Source organism: Serinus canaria, chromosome 1 (assembly GCF_022539315.1).
Source record: "Serinus canaria isolate serCan28SL12 chromosome 1, serCan2020, whole genome shotgun sequence".
In the NCBI taxonomy this organism is placed as follows: domain Eukaryota; kingdom Metazoa; phylum Chordata; class Aves; order Passeriformes; family Fringillidae; genus Serinus; species Serinus canaria.
In genome coordinates this window covers 92,830,241-92,847,945 of record NC_066313.1, presented here as the reverse complement: position 1 = coordinate 92,847,945, position 17,705 = coordinate 92,830,241, and the positions used below count along the sequence as shown (strand labels likewise).

The 17,705-nt window shown below is 38.9% G+C and overlaps 1 protein-coding gene across 2 annotated transcripts in view; it reads left to right on the top strand.

Annotated features, from left to right (window-relative positions):
• Positions 1 to 555: 555 nt before the first annotated feature.
• Positions 556 to 17,705, top strand: part of NLGN4X (neuroligin 4 X-linked) — a 163,466-nt gene continuing 146,316 nt past the window's right edge. For both annotated transcript variants that reach the window (XM_009085481.4, XM_018909001.3), the window contains exon 1: positions 556 to 927. The gene's annotated coding sequence lies outside the window, so the exon portion shown is untranslated. The remainder of the gene's footprint in view (positions 928 to 17,705) is intronic.

The window sequence follows — 17,705 nt, the reverse complement described above, 5'->3', positions numbered from 1 at the left end:
TTTTTTTTTTTTTTTTTTTTTTTTTTTTTTGGGGAGGACGGGGAATAGAAACAAAATGCTTCATTGCTTGGTGTACAATTATACTGTCAGCTCCACGAAAACGCAGATGAGTGAATATGGTAACAACAGGCTGGTACTGTAGAAACCGCTACTGCAAAGGGTTAACAAAGACTGCACTTGCTGAACATGACCACGGAGCAGAGAGATCGGCAGTGTGAATTGTGTGATCCTCCCGAACACGCACACGCACACATGGGGACACCTTCACTCTCCGTGGGCGCAGTGCCCACCTGTCCAGCCCCCCGGTGTCCGGCCCGGCTCCGCCGGCGCCGCTCCGCGCGGGGATGCGCCGCTCCTTCGCGGGGGGCTGTGGATGGAGATGCGGTTTCTGTAGCGCTGGGCTGGCTGCGGGGAGCCATTGGCTGGCGGCTTTGTGAATTTCATTCAGTTTGGTCCAATAGCGGGAGGAGAGCGCCTGGTACAGCCTGGACCTCTCCCCCCCTCCTCTCTCTCTCCCCCCCCCCCCCCCCATCTCCCTCTCTCTCCCAGCTCGCCTTGCCTTGCAGATCAGTCTCTCCGCGGCTCGGTCTTTCTGCATAGGCAATCACAGCTTCTACTTGCAGACTCAACTCTCCCTCTCGCACTGATTGCAATGAATTTTCTGCCTGAATGTAGGTCGCTTACAACCGAGAACACAAGTTTCCTTCAAATCCAGTGTTGTTGTCTTTCTTCTTGTTATTTTTAATTTTTCCCCCCTTTCGTGGTCGTTGCATTCCTTTGGAGAAGCCAATCGCTTTGGATTCCAAAAAGGGGAGCAGGAACCGTATGTGAATAATCCTGGCTGCATGATAGCCCGAGAGGATTTCCTGAAAGATTTTGGCTGTGTAAAAAAGACCCCTATGCTTCTTCAGCTATCCCAGTGTTAAGGTAGGAGTACCGGATTTGCAGTTTGAGTGTTCATTTTCATTTTTTTTCCCTGTTGTTTTTTTCTGTTCTTCCCCCCCCCCCCCTTTTTTTTTTTTTTTTCTCGGCGAGGGTGGGGGAAGAGAGGGAGAGGTGTTGCAGTTGGTACTCTGGCAAAGGGCGAGCAGTTTGCTGCAGTCGTCTGTGCTTTTACTTTTCCCATCATGATAAAGCGATACTTTCTTTTTGACATTTCCACCATCACACGCGATCTTCTTGTCACATATGCATATTTATGCAAATTCATTTCTTTTTTACCCACTTCGGTCTTGTCCCTTATATCTTCCTTGCACCATAATTTGTTTGGGGGCATTTTGCTGCAATCAGCTATTTGGAAAGGCTCTCAGGTTCTGTGTGAGATGTTTACAAAGTAGCTTTGCTTTACAGGGAAATAAACAGAAGAGTGTGGAGGAGAGGAGGGAAAAATATCTGCAGTACAGGCAGAGAAAGAAAGAGCGAAGCCACAGTTTCTTGCAAGCGCGAAGAGGGGCAGGAGCGGTACCTCATGCTCTGTGTGAGCCTGTGGTTTTCAGGGAAACACAAAACCAACACGTAGGGTTTTGGTTAACCACTTTCCTTGCCACCACCACAGCCACGAAAAAGCAAAAAGGGACAGGGACGGGGACGGGCGGGAGGGGGACAAGGGAGGCGGCTGCTCGGAGGAAATCTTGGATCTTCTGGGATTAAGCGGTTCACCCGCTTTCGCTTAAGCTATTCCGTGGTGGGTTTCCTTTCTTCCCCCCTTCCCCCCATTTTCCCCCCTTTCTTTACTCCTTCTCCTTTCTTCTTTTTCTTTCTTTATTTCCTTTCCGGGCACGGGTAAAATGCCTGCTTTTGTGATGGGCATGGGCTTCCGCACGTGATGGAGCGGGGACTGGCACTGGGGAGAGCCAGCGTGCGCGGACCGGTGGCGGGGAAGGGGGAAGGGGGGGCGGGGGGGAAAGAAAAGGAGAAAAAAAGAGGCAAGCACCACCAACACTCACCCCCACCCCCCCCCCACACACACTCCTCCCCAGCTCGGCAGTAAATCGGCTTCTCTGCAAAGCTGGGGCGGGGGCGGGCGAGGCGGGGGCTGGCGGCGTGAGGCGCCTCCGCGGCCGCCGTGCTTTGCCCCTTCCCCGCGGGAGAGGCCGCCGGCATCCCCGCAGCGCCCCGGGGAGCGGGGGCGGCCCCGCCGCAGCCGCCCTGACGGACGGGGCCCGAGAAGCCGCCGTTCCGCCCGCCCGCCCCCGCACACATCTCGCGGGCGCGCAGGGTCGGGGCGGGCAGGGCGCGTCCCGCGCAGCCGCTGCGGAAAGGTGCGGGACTCGGGCAGCGGGAGCGGACCGGGGCGGGTGTCCCGCCGTCGTGCCTGGAGCGGGGCTAAGAATAGATGGCGTCGCGGCCGGGAAACTTGGCCGGTTTGGGCGCGCGGCGTGGGGGGAGAGAAGTTTGCGGGGGACGCGGCGGCAGAGGCGGGGCGCGGCCGCCAGGTGGCGGTGCGGGCCCTTCCAGCCGCGCGCCCGCCGCCCCCCGCGCCGCAGAGCCGCGCGCCCCGCCGCGGGGCCGTCCCGCGCGCGCCCCGCGCCGCCCGGAGCTGTGGCGCTCGCGGGACCGGGGCCGGGGGCGGGCGGGGAGCGCGGGCGGCGGCACCGCCGGGACCGGGCGGGGAGCCGGGGGCACGGCAGAGCCTGAGCTGCCCTTCAGGGTGCCCCTGCCCGGCTGTCCGTCTGCAGCCTCCGGGGTGCTGCTGCTGCCTTTCGTAGGGATGGCTGAAACGCACGGCCGAGTTCGGATGTTTGGTATTTGGAGAGAAACCGACACCGCCACCAAAACCCAAATATAGCCCCCACACCACCCTTGAAAACACCCCTTCAGCCTGATGTTTGATCAGTTTTGAAAGCAAGCCGGTTTGGTTTTAAATTAATAACGTTAAGGACATACATGCATGTGTTTAGGAGATTAGAATGCAAAGCTTAATTGGAGGAATTTACAGTTACACCAAAATGGAAATCCCTGCTGTTCATCTCTTCCTAAACATAAATACATCTGCTAATGCAGATCTCATGTATTAAAGGGTAATATTATTTCCCATATCATGTGGGACAAAAATTTTTATTAGATATATAAAACCTCAGTTAGCACTAAAGAAATAAACTCTGTCACCTTAAGGAGCAATTATTTCCACTAGGTTTAATTCTTAGCTAAGAACACTGCTTTGCATTGTAAAAGTGAACTGATTGCATACGTCAAATGAACTCTGCATTTTATTTTCATTTTACTTACTTTATGTCCGATCTATTAATATCTGTGTAGGCTTCTGTATAGGTAGCCTTTATATAGATGTGCATTAAGGCAGGAAATTCCAAGTATTTTTTGCTTATATTGCTGAGTAGAGGGTTGCATGCATTGTGTTATGAATCATATTCCAATGAATCATTAAGGTTTGAGAACCATGAAAACATGTCATGCAGTTTCTGGTTACTCAAAACAGCAATGTCTATGGTGGCATGTAATTTTCTCAGAATAATAGAAAAAGAAATTTAATTTTGACATGATTTTTATAATCATGAAATTATTAGTCCTTTGTATATAAATACAGCTATTATTACCCTTTCTCTCTCTTCTCTATTCATATGCCAGTGTATTGTACAGATCCAATTTTTTTTTGGTGGCCGTGTGCAAGAGCAACCTATTAAGCTGTACCAAATACTAAAACTGAAATTCAGTTTGACATCCCAGAAATCTTGGTCTTATATTGAATAAAAAATTAAAAAAAAAAATCAAATTAGCTCTGAATTATCTTGTTTCTCAAGAGGACCGAGCTAACTTAATTTGAATACTTTTTTTATTTTTTTAAATTTTTCATTGAATATAATGGCCCTTAGTTTTGATCTCTACTGGAATACATTCATATAGATAAGAAAATACATTATCCTTTTGCATTTCTGGAGGGAGTGATTACTCACCCACTATTGTTTTAAAATGCAGCACTGTATCACAAAAACATAGACTGGAAATTCCAAAATTCCCTATGTTTTTTTCTTGATCAGCAAAACATAGTGATCAGTGTCATTTCTTTTAAAGTCATCACAATGCGAGCGAACAAAAGCAAGCCTCATAGCAGGAAGGAACAGGCCAACTGGATTAAATTAGGGCAAGTGATAAAACTGGGAGCTTTACTGGAGATGCTGTGCTAGCCTATATATTTTGTAGTCTTCCAAATACTTTATCTTCAGCTAATCCCATGTTCTTGGGCAGATCATTCACCTGAAAATGTTTACATTTGATAAAAATGTCAATCCTAATAGCATCCTTCAGCTGGAGACCTGTCATGCAGAGATGGAGGCAAGAGGCAGAAAGAAAACCTATTTAACTGGAGCTCTGTATTAAAAATATTATAGAGAAACAAGGATCTGTTTGGCCTTTTTTATTTTTTAACAAAAGATTGATTCAAGCAACACTTGCTGATTGCTACATAGAGGTTTGCACGTTTGTTTTTGACAGGTTCTCAATACAGCCTCCTCTTGGCCTTTCAAGCACTCACACTGCTATTTGATGGCTGAATCACATAGTGTAAAGAACAGCTCCACCTGGGTAGGACAGGAATAAGCATCGTGCTATAACCAGGATATAATTTAGTCATTCTGTAGCTTGAAGACTTGTCATCAGGATTCAAGATCTCTTCTGCATGAGTAAATTGGTTAGTTTTGTGCACAGCATTACAAGGCTGGGAGTCTTTACAGTAATAAAAATCTAATAAAATATAAACAAAAGCTGCACAAATCAATGTAAATATCTCATGTCCAGCTATAGCTATCCTCTGTCATAATTCAACTCAAGTACTCATAAGAAATGTTAGTAAAGCATTTATGCTGTGAGCCATTTTGATCCTCACATCTGACAAGGTTATGTACTCAACTATGTCACCTTTTAATAGTTCTCCACTTCTCATTGTGTTTGTTTTAGTAGTCCCCAGATTGGATTTGAAAGAAAAATAAAAAAGCACCAATAAAAAAACCCCAAACACCCATGAGAAAAAACACTTTGCTGTCTAGTGGAGAAAGAGCAAGTAACAAGTTTTATTGGCAATACTCTTGGAAAATTTTTTGCAATGAGATAAGACACAATGACAATAAAGTTTTCTCAACTTGGATATAAGGAAAGAGAATAGAAAACTGAAAGATACAATTTAATAGACAGTCAGCAATGGTTGAATTTAAAAAGTAGGAAGTTTTTCTGGAAACATTTCCAGCAAGCTCATCCCTCTTTAAGCTCTTCCCCCATGTAAACAAATGGAGATGAATTTTGACATTAAAAATAAGCTGTATATGAAACAGGGTTACTTTATGGCTTGCATGCATAGCTGACACAGGAGTGAATAGAAGCAGCCTCTGTAGAACACTGGCTTATCCTGTGAGATCTGCAGTGGGGCTTTACCAGTGTCATGGCTAATTCAAACCAAATGCATTACCACATGCTGGAACAATCCCTAGCTAGGAATGTTCAGATTTGTACTGTAATAATCTAAAAATAAATTGTAGTCACTGATGTCACAATGTATGATTCTTTCAGCTGTCTTCTGCGCTGAGCCCACACACCACTCCTTGTCATAGGACGTATTTCAGTAAGTGTGTACCACTGGAGAGCTTTAGTGGAGGGTTAGGATTTTCTATGCTTGTCTATCTTCTGTTATTTGTGTGCTAACTGAGATTTGAAAATTGATGGGAAGGCTGAGCCTTTTAAGAGAGGAAAGCTTTGAAAATGAGTGGTACTCTTACTGACTCTGCAGTTACTCTTACAATTTCGTATATAGTATGAATATAAATAGAAATTTGTATTTATTTGTGTATGAATTTATTTTGAAATGAATTTAAATGCTTTTGAAATTTAATTACACAGATCATTAGGACTAAGCCCCTTCAATGTTTAACCATAAAAGATGATACGTGAAATAATACTGGCATGATTTGGTGGTAGCAAACTTCCATCTAGCAATATTTTTCAGATTTGCATCTGTTGAATACAGCAGACAAAATGAGAAAGACCACAGCTTCTCTGTTCAGACAGTTCAGAGGGAAGACGTTTCCTTTGTCCTCCAGCTGGAGGTAGTCATTGCCAATTAGAAGAGGTCTAGGACAGCCAGAAATGAATGACGACAATCATGAATAGGATTTCTGACCCAAAGCGTTAATTGAAGTGGTCTAATGGCTTGATTATTTTGAAAATTGCTGTTACTGTAGTGTCTGTGTGGGCTGCAGTCCCAGTACAGACCCAGAAGGAAGATATTTTCAAGCTCTGTAGTAGGGTTGCTGTCAGGTGAATGGTCTTTCCAGGACTGACCACTGATCTTAGTCAGTGCCATCATGTGGTGATCTTGCGATACTGTTGTCAGATGTAGCTGGGTTAGTGAACAAGCTTCTTGAAGTCTTAACATCACTTTGGACCCTTAGGGAGAAGATATGCGGTTTAATGCCTCCAAGTCGTTCAAAAATCTGTTTAGAGAAATAGCATGGAGAGGGCTCAAATAAATTAGGTATATTTTATGTAATTGGGTTTATTTCACAGTTTTAAACGCTGGTAGAAAGTAAATGAACAGACTTCAAAAAAATCTCTTGCTTGGTATGTGGTTTTGCTCCAAAACAGATTTTGAAGTAATTATCTGCAAATATCTGTTTGTTCTATTCCAATAAACACATACTGCATTATACATCAAATTCTGACTTCTGATATATAAAGACCTTACTTTGTATCCATCCAAATGGAATAAAACCAGGACAAAGCTGATAGCCTCTTTTGAAATAAAAGAATTTTGAATCAAGTCAGATTTCTATTCTTTATTCATATATCTTTCTACTGATTTTTGTGGTACTGATTTTAGACTTAGGTTTTGCAGAAATCTTATGCTTGGAAGTAGACTTGCCAGACAGTTTTTCTCCTCTTAAATAAAGGTTTTTGCAGAGACTCCAAAGAACTCTGCAATTAAAAAGAACAGGGGTTTACTTAACAATTATCAGTAGTTTAATTATATAACTAAGAATTCTTTCTCTGAAAAAAAATAGGCTTTTCTTCCCCCCACCCTTTCTCTTTATTTCTTTACTTACTTTACTCCAACATATATATGATTTATCACTTATATACCACTTATGCATGAAATACCTCTTCTGAGTACTTGGTCATATACAGAACAAATTACCTTGAAATTGTATAACAAATATATTTATTCTTTGAGATATGATTCTACCTTTTCTGATCTATTGTGAATGTTTTCCAGACACATCTTTTCAAACAAACAAAATTAATATATTATTCATGTAGAACACCATATAAGATATACGCCATATGCTCTCTAATGTACAACGCATTTTTTTACTAATTGTTTTACTGGACATAGCATAAACCATTAACATTAAAAGACCTGTGCAACAGGACCAAGATAAATGGACCATTGACAGATTAGTGTCATGAAATGAGGTCTCTTGGATTCAGTGTAAAGATACCTGTTAAGTTCAAGAGGCTTTTGGTCAGGTTCTGGGAGAAAGTAGTATTTGGATAAAATGGTATGGAGTATTTCCATAGAGCTGTCAATATCATATATAATTTTTATAATTATAAAAAAAAAATTTAAAATTTTTCTCCAACTTCCCATTAATTTCTGCTAAAGAAATTATATTCAAACCTTTGTTTGAAAACAAAAAAAGAAGGCATAGACTCTGAAAAATAATGCATCTCCATCCCTTCCTCGAAGAGCTTGTTGTAAGCATGGATGATTATGCACACTAAAAGAGTATGCTAGATGATACAGGACCATGTTTTCTCAACTCATGTTTTATTGGTGACTGTGTTTATAAAGACAAATGGTTATACAGACTTGCTTCCATCTGTGATTTCTTTCTGAAGTTTCTTGGATTTATTTGTCAAAGGAACTGGGCGTGTTTTAGATGGAGTATTCACAACCAGTCTGCTCACCTTTTGATTCAGTTATCTCATTACTTGTGGTGGTGCTCAATTTCTTGCCAACTCTTCAAACTTGCATTTTAACACTGGTAAATAATTCTCCTGGATGCTCAGTTGCAATGTTTTTGGATCATAGATTTTAGTATTCTTCTATAGGTGATTTATGACAAAAAAGGGGACAAAAATCCTCTCCTGGATTCCAAAGAATTATTCAAGAAGAGGTGAAGCTCAATGTAAATCTTTGGTACATCTGCCATTGCCAAAACTCTCTGACATTTTTTTATTGATAGGAATGCATCTGAATTTCACTGGATGTCTTAGGCAAATAATGGAAAGTGATTATGATTAACAACTAGAGGAAGCAACTAGTGAGTTGGTGCTGTATGAAATGTACCCTTCACCCAAATTTCAATGCAGAAGGTCCAATGCAGCACTTCAGGGAAGCATTCATCAATCATAGTGTTTCTTCTCAGTCAGATATGTAGTCACTGATTGGTTTGCTATAGTTTCCCAATCCAAATATAACTCTACCAATAATGTAATTATTATTATGTCTGCCTACTGCATTTTATATGATCTACATGAAAGCAAAGATAAGTTCTCTGTACACAATGGCATGAGGGGAAGTAGAACTTCCTGCAAATTATACACAGCTGGACAGATGAGCTGTGGTGCCTGAGGCTGTGAATTTGTATTAACACAGCCAGCAGTAGGTCTGCTTCTTGAATTAGAAATGTTCAGTATGTGTAGTTTTCAAATGTGCAGGTGGTGAATTTGGGGATGGATGATGTAGATCCAGTGGTTTTTACAGATTAAATAATAGCAGTTGGCATAACTGGAAATTAGTCATGGAGCTGGATAAGAAAGCTAGCGTGTTAATTTCATGCTCATTGTGATATTATTTGATTTACTTCAGATATACAAGTTAGAGTGCAGGTGGACTTACTGCTTAAATCTAAAGAGTCTAATTAAGAAAATACATTTCTTTGTTTAATCCTACATTTATTATGTCTTTCTTTTTGTCAAGATCTTGTAGTTAAGTGTGAGTTACAGTTTTTGAAGACAACTGCTTCTTGTTTCTATTAGTTTGATGTCATCTTTATATAGAGATTTTTCAAATACAGTGTGTTAGGAATATAGAATGCAGGTAACTTGGCACTTATGTTAAAAAAAAAAAAAAAAAAAAAAAAAAACAAAACAAAACAAAACCTAGAAGCGCCAGTAAACTTTTTATACTGTTGTACTATAAAAGGCATGAGGTTTATCTACCCTGATCTGGTACAGAGGTTTGATGTTACTGAAATGCAGGGAATTAATGGTATAATTAGCATGTTCCTATACTCTTACACCAAGCTATTATGGTCATAGAGAGGCATGGAAGCAGAAGCAAAAGTTCCTCCCTAGAAGAGTTGGCTGACCCTCTCTTGTGCTGTAGAGTAGCAAATGTACATTTATCCTTGCAATTTTCAATCTGCATTTTATTTTTCCTGTTGGCTTTGGAAATAAGATGTTCTAGTGAATTTTCCTCTAGTCCAAATCTGTCTTGTCTATAAAAGTTTTAGTTTGAGAAAACCAACATTACAGCATGTAGTTAGAATATTTTATTTTCTCTTTATTTATTTCTGCAAGTTTTTGTTCCTGTTGTTTGTTTTTCTTTTTCTGTAACTTTTTTATTTGTCTTAGCATCCCAGAGCCTGTGAGATGTTTTCCACTCAGGACAAAAATAAAGGTGTAATACTGGTCAATATGATGACCAATGAAGTGGAAACTCCATTAATCCTTGGGTGTTTTGCATTAGCAGTTCTCTTATGCTGAGTTTGAGTTTCTTTTTGAGAAGGATTTATTGTTCTGGCAATGAAAATTACATTAGCTATGTAGAAGTTACACTAGCAATGCTGTAGAAAGGACAGGCAATGGGAGCTGTTGTAATAGTGCCAGTGTGCTGAATTCTCTTAGCTATTAAATACATAAGACTGTAAAGCTAAATAAGCCTTGCATTTTGTATATAAGTAAATGATCACTGGATAATAACACTTCACAGAAGGATCCTTCTGTGGTGGGTATAATTTTCTGTTTGCCCCTGGAGAATGGTCATTTGGTGAAGCTTGATACTTCACTGTTTCCCGAAACCAGTTAGAGCTGGTTTATTCAAGAGGAAACAAAATGTGTAAATAGGAGAATATACTGTCTGGAGCCTGAGACATCAATAAAGATGATGGAGAATTGGCAGTTCCATTTTGGGAGACAATTAATGGGTTTCTTAACAGCAGTGATAGCACTTGTAACACCACTTCTAGCTCTCAAAGCCTGAAAGCTAAACACTAAGCATATTCATTTCTGAGGTTGCATATTCCAGTTCTTACCTTCTCTGTGAAAGATGATGATGCTTCCTAAATGACCTAACCCCTCCCCCTCTTACTCATCACCCCCAGCATGTTGGGGTGTTTTCCTTCTCTTACTTATTACTGCCTCAAGAGGCCCATCCTAGTCAGTCTGTAAACAGGCACTGAGTTGCAGACAGATGACCAGTTTCAAAGGAAGGTTAACATGATTGACTTCTGCAGAAAAAGAACTTGATGGCACACAGGGATAGTAGACACACAAGAGCATAGAGAGTATAGTAGGTAGGAGGAGTGGCAGTTCGCATACTGTGCTCTGGAGAACTTCAACCAGCAGGACATAGATCGATTTGGATTTACAACAGGAGTTGATGCTTTTGAACATGAAGGTTTCATTTAGTTTGAGGAGGTACAATGTATCTTGACCTTACTGGTAAAGGTAAAAGTACAGTTTTTGATATCATCATCCCTCTGTAGAAATCTAGATTGTATGCTTTGAAATGGAGTCTTTCTTCGCAAAATATTTTAAATTTTTTTGTCCTAGTAAAATATTTCTATGAAATAGTTATTGGTATCATCACTGAATATATTTTTAGTTAGGAATGTTTGCTTGTTTGGGTTTTTTTTTTGAAGCTGTTTGTCCCAAGAATCATGAAAAGTCATCTTTTTTGCTTCATTTTAAATACTTGGGTTTTTGGAGTATTGGATTGTTTTGTTTTGTTGAGGTTTTTGCAGGAGGTTGGGGTGGTTTTGTTTGTTTGGAGTGTTTTTGGTAGTTTTTTTTGTTTTTTTTTTTCAGAAAAGTGCATGAAGAATGTGAAGAAATTTACCTGGGATTATATAAAGGCAGGCTTAACAAACTGTGGGTTTTAATGGTTCTGTCACTGGTACATGGGGGTGAGGGAAAGAAAATTGGAGTAAAATGTGCCTTCATCCTACTCATGTATATCACTTAGATATTAATGTAATAGTTGATAAAGACCATGCAGGTGCTGCTTAACCATTATTTTTCATCTAAGTTATATTCCATAGTTAGAGAACTTTTTTCTGTTCACATTTTAAAACAGAATTTATATACTCTGTTTAGCTCAAAATTTGCTAAGAAATAAAGCAGACAGAAGAAAGCAATTTTTCCTCAGAGGTTGAAGAGTGCTAGCCTTTCATGTTCTTAACAAGCACGCTTCCCCTGTTTATATAAATGGACATATTGCATACAACAGCAATTTTGAGAGCAATTTTTCTTTGCTTGCTGTGAACTGTATCGTTAAAAGATTAAAAGCATGACTAAGATCTCATTAATGCTGTTTTTGCATTGGTTTATACCACTGCCTTCAATGACACTGTGCCCAATATCTGAGTGTCTAGAAGTATCTGGTGCTTAAAAAAGGAGAGTCAGGTTCCAGGATTTCCCCCTTCTTTGGCAGCTAATATCCCATCATTTAATGTATTGATTTGGCAGAGGTCTTTTTTCAGCTAAGAAGAACTTGTTCTTTGTGGAGTAAATTGTTTACCAGCCAGCTATATGTGTTTGCCTTAGCGAATCTGAGTGAAATGGTCCATCACAAATTCATGTAACTGCATTAACCTTCTTGACATTGTGACTCTGAAAAGTTGAGGATAGAGGTGAATGACAGGAGGTGGTGGAAACGAACATGATTGATGCATATTTTACTAAATAGGCTTAGAACTTAAGTGAATTTTAGAGATAAATTTATCTTATAAATTTATTTGTCCCCTCTAGATGATTCTTGTTAAGGAAGAGTATGTTTTATCAGAATTTTAGTTCTTAATCCATGGTAATTTCTAGTATGTACTCAGATTTTTGTTTAGACAGGCAGAAGTTGCAGGTACAGGTGGAAGAGAATAGATGAAAAAAGTTAATCACAACATTTTTTATTAGTTTACACCAATTTCTTTTTCTGCTCTGATGTGTATTAGGATTGATTATTTCTAGTACATACATTTTCTATGAATAAATAAGCACTGAATTTTCTATAAGAAGATATCTCAGACTAGAAGTAGTTTTCTAGAGAAGACTAATAGAAATATGCCTGAGGAATTCAACTTTTTAGAACAATATATTGCCTTTATTTGCAAAACCAGAGAAAATATTCCACCAAAAAAAATGGATGAAGAATCTAGACTTTGCTAGATTGTTATATGCTGTCTAGAGTCTTTCATATATCTTGAGAATAGTTTGGGGGAGGGAAAAAAGAAACAAAGGAATGAATTTATTATTTTTGTTTCTTTTTTCTTTCTTTGTTTAGATTTTATTTGGCTAATGGCAAAACGGATTTCAAATATCTAGACTGATAACCTGCAACACCGCTCTGTCTTACTTTAGAAATGCACAAAATGGCCACTTTAGGGAAGGAAAGGAGAAGGTGAAGATTTGCATCTAGCTCAAATACAGAATCAGAATATAGCTCCAGCACTCAGACTGGGAAATACTTCTGGGTTCTCTGACCTGGATGGAACTGAAATCATGCTAGGAATCACTCTTGCTTATCCACTGTGATTTTGAAAGTACTAAGTTCATGGAATGCCATGACATAGCATGTACAGAACAACCAGGGGATCAGGCACAACCAGCATGGGTTGAGGAAATATAGGTCCTGCTTGGCCAATGTGATCTCCTTAGATGGCCAGGTTACCTTCCTAGTGGATGAGGGAAATGCTGTCTGCCTGGATTTCAGTAAAGCCTTTGGCACCATCTACGCCAGCATTCTCCCAGGGAAACTGGCAGCCCATGTCTTGGCCAGGTGCACTCTTGGCTGGGTTGACAAATGGCTGAATGGCTGGGTCCAGACTGGTGGTGGGTGGAGTTACACTGAGCTGTCACCTGGCCACAAATGGTGCTCCCAAGGGCTCGGTGTTGGGGCCAGTCCTATTTCATATCTTTATTGATGATCAAATGCAGTCTCAGAAGTTTGCAGAGAACAGCAGGTTGTGTGGGAGTTTTGATCTGCTGGAGGGTAGGAAGGCTCCAGGAATTGATGGGGCAAAGCCAACTGTATGAGGCACAGTAAGATGAAGTTCTGCATTCTGCATTTCAGTCACAACAACCCCATATAGGGTTTCAGCTCAGAAACCTAGGTAAGAATTTTAATTCTAGATTTTCATATGTATTGTTACACAAAGAGTGTTCATTTTAAGTATGGTAATTTTTAGGTTCAAGTGTTGCATGTCTATGGGGCTTCTGTACTGTAAGTTAAAAGTCTACAAAACAAATGGTAAGGAAAGCTGAAGCTGGAAGGTGAACAAAAGAGGGACCATTCTGACTGTAGTGATGGTTTTTCCCACAAATATCTACCATACAACACTATTGGGATTTGCAGTTGCAGGGCTGTCATAATAACAACACAAGACCTAAAGCATGAGAACATCAAGGGAAAAAGAAAAATGATGTTATGGAGGGCTCGGGAAAACACTGCTTCAGCGGCTTAGATGATAGCTTACAGGGCTGTGAATTGCAGACCCTTGACATTACTGAGGTTGAGATACTTATTTACTCAAGGCAAAACATAATTTAACAGCATTCATGAATGAGAAATTTGTATTGGATCACTTAAACTTAACATCAGAGATATAAAAATTGGGATCATGTAGGCATAACTTAGGCTTTTGCCTGGATACTTTCTTTTTCTCAAAAAGGAAGAGTATAGAGAATTCTAAGGGTATTTTTGTTTGTCTTTACCTTGCTTTAGATAAAGACAAAGTGTATCAGTAAACACCTTCATTTTTAAACTATATAGTGATCTTTTAAAACAAACCCCCATAATTTACTTTATGTTTTACTATATTCATCAAAATGGAGCAAGTGCTTTTTTGTACGCTGTTTGTAAGTACTAGGTGACTTTGTATCCCTTTATAACTTTTATTATTTCATAATGGATCCTTTGGAAGGAAGGATGTCCTCTCTTCCTAAGACTACATCATTTATCAAACAGTAATTGCCATGGTACATTTAGATGTACTATGACTTTGTAAATCATCAGAAGAATTGCCTAATAACCACATTACCCAATGCCTCAAGGTATTCCAAAATACAAAATCTAGCCACAGGCATTAACAACACACACAGTGATTGCTGTCATATTTTGGTGCTGTTCCCAGAAATGCCACATTCAGAAGGTTGTACTTTGAGGAATGATGCTGCATAATCAGATGGCTAAATTCATTAGAAACTGAGGTACCACAACAGGGAGTACAGTGTTATCTTTGATCATTTTGGCTTTTGTGGTGGCAAACAACAATATCCACAGAATTTCTTGATCTGGTTACCAACTGATTCAATCTTTCAAACTATTCCAAACACTGGCAGTTTGTGTTTTTTTTTTTTTTTTTCATCACATCTTTTAACTTAGCTTCATTTTTTTTTTCTTGAAAAGCACTGAAAAAATGCAGAAATTCCTCAGTAGTCCAGGTAATTACTCTGGACAATGAGATCAGTTGTTCAGTGGCTGGATGTCAGGCTAATTTTTTTAAGGGTTCAGCTGATACAAACTGAAGATGCTGAGAAATTCTTACTGTTAATTCTGGACTGTTCTGCTGTAAGAAAGAGGGAAAAACCTACAACAACCACCTCCCTCCTCCCTTCCCCCCCAAAGAAAGGATCAACAAAATCCCTTCTTTTACCACATGCCTAACTCATTAGGCGTTGATGAAAAATCCTTACAGGGTTGCTACTCTCTTTCCTAGTGTGAACTGTACATGTTCAGTAAGGCCATGTATAAACTGCCTTTTTTTGTCAAATGTCTACTAAATATATTGCACAAACTAGGAGAGCTGGAGGGGAATGCATTTTATTTTTAGTCCACATATTCTAGATAATCAATTCATACATGTGCTGAGCTTTGTGACAAAAATTTCACGCTTTTTTTTTCTGCAGCTGGTTCAATGAAGACATCTTTGGTGAGACACCAACAACCTCTGGATTTCAGTGATTTTCCTACTAGTAGATGAGCATCTTTCTCTCAAAGATGTCTTTATCAGATCAGTGAGGAGTCTATCTTTACTTCTTGCTAGTATATACTACTAGTTTAGCTCTGATGCCATAGTTTTTAATCTCTTGGAAATGGTGGGTTTTGGTTTTCACACTGAAAAAATATAGCTTAAGTGATTTGTTACTTATCCTTCCATCTAGATACTTTCAGATGCTGACCAGATTATTGTCTAGTAGGATTGTCATAAGTATATGCAGAAGATTTTTCTGAAGTTTTTAAGGAAAGACCTTGCTTGAGTCGCTGTGGGTTGGTTCATCCTGCATACCAGAAATTTGTTTTCAAATGAAGACAGTCATGTGCAAATTAGTTATTTTAGCTTCTCAGTGCAATTTACAGGAATAGTTAAGAATTTTGGGATGCAATTGACCTTTTTTAAGTTTTTCTTCAGAATGAGATGAAGCACTTGTGATTAATGAATCAATGAATTTGATTGGGTAAAACTGGATCCAGGTCAGTTTACATTGTTCAGAGACTGTAAGCTGTTGCCTTTCCTGTTCTAAAGCCTGTCTGAGACACCCATATTATTGGTGAAGCAAAGGTCCCTTACAATTTATTCCTTTCTTTGTGTTTATGTTTATGTAAAGTTACAGGTCTTGGTTTGAGATAAAGGGCTCCTCTTTTCATGGCTTATAGTTCTTGACATTTGAATACCTGCATCATTCTCAAACACATTTTCCTTACAAAGCTGTGGGATTGCTGGATGTCTGACATGCTTGAGTGCCACCAATAGTCTAGGATCTAGCCTTAATTTTAGGTTATTATTGTACCTATCAGAGGCCTGAATCATTAGACTGCATTCCTGTCTGAACTTTTGCATGCTAGCACATTTGTCAGGCTTTCGTGGGTTATTGGTGTAAAAAAATTTTGTTCTTCTATCCAATATTGTCATTCAGTGGTTTTAGTTGTACATAAAAAATATCAACTACTCAGTTTTGATGTATGCAAATTGGTATGTATGAAAGAAATACAGTATTTTATATGCTGATTACCTCCAAGTACATTCTGTGTGAGACATCCTTTTGAAGAAATGTGTGGAGGAGTTTTACAGGATTTTCAATTATTCTGAATGTAAAAGGGGTGAAAAAAATACAAGGGGTATAGCATCTATTTGAAATAATTATAATAGATATATTTTACTGTGGCTGAGTTTAAGGACTCAGACTGTCATCTCTTATTCCTTTGGATGTTTTGATAAGCAGAAAACAGTGGAGATGTGGCTGATTTTTTTTTCGGAGTGGTGAAATACAATGTAGAATACTTACATTTAGAGGGCAAAGTTCACAATAGAATCACTGGAAACTTCATATATATTTCAAAAGGAAAATCTCCACGTGTTGCCTGCTTAAATGTATTTAACACAAGACATAAAATTCAAACTTCCAAAAGCAGCAACAAAACCAGCAGCTTTCATTTCTAGCTAACACTGAATATTTAAAATCCACTACTCTTTTTGGAATGATGCATTGCAGTATGAAAATTTGGAAGCAGAAGACTAGCTTCATTATATATAATAATAAGTGAGCACATTATGTAATTCTAATGGAAAATAATTCTGTTTCAATATTTTACTAAAGTATACCGATGAAGGGAATAGCTAATACAGTGGTTGTTGCAGCACAGGTATCTCCATTCAGCAGCAACTTTTAATATTTCTCACATGAAAAAGTCTAAAGAATTAGACATGTATGGATTTTTTTTTTTTTAATTCAAACTCATGGTAAAAAAAACATTTTTCAAATGAAAAATTTTCAGGTTCTAGTAAAAATAGCACTTGTACATGTATATATTATTGTATTCTTCAATTCATTTCAGTGTTTAGTGCTTTTTATTGTCTAAAAAAAAACGCTGCATGTGTCTACTTGATAATCTTGATGGCCTTAATGTTGAGCTTTTTAAAATGAGTGATTAAAAAAAAATGAAACAAATGCAAACTCAAATTCTTTTCAAAATTAAAAAAAAAATCATCTGTAATGGTTCTTTTACTGTGAAAAATTCTCACTTGAATACCCTCTAAGGGAGGATTTTTTTGAGGGCATCCATTGCAGGTGGATTCTTGAGTGAATACTAGCATTTTTTCATGCACCAGTAATCAGATAGTGATAATCTCTGCTCACAGTTGGAAGTGCTTATATGCAAGAATCTAATTTCAAAACCTTATGAGCTGTGTTTTCTACAAAGATTTTATTTTCTTGATATCTTAAGTTCATTTTCAACTCATGAGAATATTATTTAAAGAAAAAAATAAATAATGCAAAGTTAAAAGCTCTGCTTACAAACTCCTGTAAGTATTAAGAGCTGTATTTAAAAACAACAAGCATTTGCTGTGATATCCTGTTGTTTACTGAGGAACTATAAAAATTGAATTATTAACTAAAATCAGATGATGACTACAACACAATAGGTAGTTATCACTTAGCTATCTATGAGTCTCCGTTGCATTTTAGACATGTGAATCGGAAAA